This window comes from Salvia miltiorrhiza, chromosome 1 (assembly GCF_028751815.1).
Source record: "Salvia miltiorrhiza cultivar Shanhuang (shh) chromosome 1, IMPLAD_Smil_shh, whole genome shotgun sequence".
Lineage (NCBI taxonomy): Eukaryota > Viridiplantae > Streptophyta > Magnoliopsida > Lamiales > Lamiaceae > Salvia > Salvia miltiorrhiza.
Window position 1 is genome coordinate 26,434,419 of NC_080387.1, and position 3,783 is coordinate 26,438,201.

General features: G+C 43.8%; 1 long non-coding RNA gene across 1 annotated transcript; it reads right to left on the reverse strand.

The window, feature by feature from the left end:
• Positions 1 to 310: 310 nt before the first annotated feature.
• On the reverse strand, positions 311 to 2,744 carry LOC131017103 (uncharacterized). The gene is made up of 2 exons (XR_009099425.1): positions 930 to 2,744; positions 311 to 852 (listed from the first exon to the last, which is right to left on the reverse strand). It is a non-coding gene; the product is annotated as an uncharacterized LOC131017103 (long non-coding RNA).
• Between the last annotated feature and the right edge of the window lie 1,039 nt (positions 2,745 to 3,783).

The following is a 3,783-nucleotide window of genomic DNA, read 5'->3' on the forward strand; positions in this document are numbered from 1 at the left end:
TACCCCCAAGGTCAGACGGAAGAAAGGCATTACTGCCTATAAACACCAACAAATATGATACGCAATAATGACTTTTCTTATCAATATCTTCACAAGCACAAATAACACAAGTTCATATGTATATCATATTCCCATATTCCAATACAGATTCTATATTGCCATCTTAAAATCCTACCCTACATACGAACATGACCTCAAAAAACATGGCATCTCCAAGCGACCAAGAGATAAATTCATTTGATGTGCATAATTCACAGAATAATAACACTTCTGCACAATTTCGCTTCTCAACAGAACTCTCTCTCAAGAATGAAGAATAAGATATTAGTTGTTGTTATTATTTTGCAGATGAAGTTACTGGAATTGCTTTACTTTGCTATACTGTACTGTATTACAACCAAAAAGGGAAAATAACTGCAACTCTACTCTCAACATAGCCAATTCAGCCGCTCCACAGCTGTCAATGTAATTTTTACGGACATCATAATTTTCAAAAGACTAAACATTAAAGAAAAATGAAAATCAGCAAAAATGTGCTTAGCCGCCGCTGCTGCTGAAATTCCGACTAATAGCCGTCGGAGTCGATTCTCCCCCTCCCCTTATTGGCTAGGGACGCAGCACACACAGACGCACAAGCGGCATCGCCGCCTCCAGAATCTAGCAGCCGCAAATCCGCCCAGCCAACTGCCGAGCACCTCTCAAGCGGCAGCACCGCCCTCTATATAATGTAACCCTCCAAATCACCTCTTTCCAGTTTCTGGCGAAAAGCCACTGAATTGGACTCCCCAACTCGTCCCCCTCATCTCACAAATCAACAGCCGCCTCTCCATCCACCAACAACAACAATCAAAGCTGTAAGAACTCCCCACTCGAATCTATCCCAAATTACAAAAACTCCAAAAGGGAAAAGAAATTATAGAACGATTTACCTCAGAGAGCTACCAGATGCGACTTTCCCAACTCGTCTCTCTCATCTCATAAAATAGCAGCGGTCGCCGGAGACACCACGTCGCCGCCGCGCATCTCGCCTCGGGCTGCCACCGTCCGTTCAGGGCAACAACTAGAAGAACCGACACCGCTCCCTCTGTCCTCTGGCGGCCAAGAGCCCCCTTCATCCCTCGGCTCCTCTTCTCTCTTTTCCCTCACAGGCGCGCGCCGCCCCGTCTTCTCGAATCAAGCAGCGGCTGACGCCCTCCAACGCTGCCCCCATTCCTCTCTTCTCTAACTGCTCTAAATACTCCGACAAAATCCCATGAAGAACCGAGCCACATCGAGTTGGGATAATACTCGAAGAGAGAGAGGGAGCCACCCCTTCCAGTTTCGACCTCCGGCGAAATCGCCGCTCGATCTCACCTCTCTCTCTCTCGACTCTCCTTTCAACCTCAGTCACCATCAGCGTCTATTGAGCGATGACACCTCTCTGAACCCCGGATCCCTAATTCGCGCGACCACCGCGACGCCATCTGGGAGCCCTAGGCCCTAAATCGCAGCCACCGCTGCCCTCTCTCACTCCCCTCCTCTCCATTGCTCGAATCGCTCTCAAACACGCAGAGATCCGGCCACCAAACTTCACCTTCTTCAAATATCCGGCAAAAGGCGCCACCTCCTGGCTGATTCTCACCCAACGGCCGCAGCCACGAAGCCGCGCCTGAAAACCCTAGACGCCGCCGACTTTCCTTCCTACTGCCAAAACTAGAAAACCAGCTGTGCCTTTCGGTCATTAGACAGCCAGTTAACAGGTTTACCGGGACCTGCTCGACGGAAAGGAGGAGAAGAGAGATAAAGTGAATTAGACAAAGTGGACAAGCGGAACTCTCTCTCCTTTTCTTTTCTTCCTTTGAGCCAGACGAAATAACCAAGGAAAAAATTAATTCCCTCCACTTTTCTCTAATCAGGCTGAAAAGAATTAATTCCCCTCCTATTTTTTCGAACAAACATGAGAAATAGGGGTTTCCGTCTCCCAATGCGTCTAACATATAAATTCGAGTAGTCATAAGACTCATAACCAGCCTGTAGACGTGTAAAGCCACATTCCACTTTCCTCAAATATATATATGTGTATGTATTTCGTACAAATGCATCCAAATTTGATACCAGCCTGTAAAAGGTACCAATTGAATATGAGCTCAAATAAAGGAGTGAATTCACAGCCAGCCTGTAAAATCAATCTGTAAATATGTGCTCATCGAAAGGGGTCAGAGAAAATCCCAAGTGGTGAAAATAAAAATTCCTACGGTCCAGGTTGGTGAAATGCCTACCCAGCTTGTCATTTTGGAATAAATCCAACCTAGGGAAACACTGCGATCCAGGTTGAAAAATGGATACAGATCAATTTTTCTCTGAAAATCTTCAAGCTAATAAATCACCAAAATTCATGATTGCAAACGAATTCAACCTGATTCACATATACTACAAACTATCATCAAGCTGTCATACACTTTTTTTTCCTTCATTGGGACCAGACGGAGGAACAAAAGAAGACATCTCATTTTCCTCTTCTTGCTAGCCAGGCTGGAGCATAGCCTATTTGAGTCGACCCCTCTTCTTTTCGCGAGCCAGGCTATAATCAGCCAATTGGAAAATTGAATTCAACAGATTGCTTACAAGCTGGAGCAACTAATTAATTTGACAAATAAGCCAGGCCGGAGAGATTAGAAAAATCTGATACCAAATATCCAAAATAAGAAGTATCTACTTATCTCAACTTTGGGCCAAACTGGAGATTAGCCAAATTGAAAATTGAATTCGATATACTCCATACAGGCTGGAGTAGTTAACTATTTCAACAAATAGGCCAGGCTGGATGCCCCTCTTTTCTATTTTTCGAACCAAGCTGGATTTATTTATTTATAACATATTTTACTTTTCAAAACCAGGCTGATACGTCCCATATATTTTCTTTATTTCCTTTCTTCAATTTTCGAGCCAGCCGAGAGAATAATCAATCAGAAGAATTTTACCCAATTGGACTCAAAATGTTTCAGACGTGCTGGAGCAAATAGTTATGTCGACAATGAGCCAAGCTGGAGCATTGGAAATTCACTCCATTTCAAAATTTCAAGTTGGGGCCGTCTAAAAATATATATATATATATATATATTTCAAGCTGGAAGATATTCGCCTATTTCAAATTATCAAGCTCCAAATTTCAATAGAACAAGAGGAAAGGAAACCCCCAAGCTGGTGAAGCGCTCCAAAGCTCTACAAGCTGTATTTCGAAGAAAATAAACTTCAAAATTGATTAATCGCTCCAAGCTTATAAAGTACCAAATCCCACGTTGGCAAACTGATCCAACTTAACTCACATATGTACAAGCTGGCATTTAAAAATTCGAACTTGTCCCCGCCGTCTACTTTCGCGGTATTATTTATAGGCTGACAACCCGACGTTCCGAGAAATTCACCTCTACGGAATAGCTATAGTCAAAATAACTCTCCAATTAGAAAATTCTAATTGTAGAGTGGGGGGCTAACTGTAGTGGGCAAAATTCGTCAACTTGGCTCAAGCCCAATTAACATTCCAAGCTGGACTAATGAGCCGAACAAACCCGGCCAGTCCAGCCCGACAGACCTCGGACCAACTTGGATCATTAACAGGTTGGCCCAATTACTTAAGAAAACTTGTCGTCTAGCCCAATAAGTGAAATTATACTCATCACAGGATCAACCTGGACTGACCCAGGTTGACTATCCACTTTAGGTCCAAATTGTCTAAATAGTCGGGCTGCATTCGGCCTAAGCCCACCGAGCTAGTTTGCCAGTTTGGCACAATCCTAAAAAGCC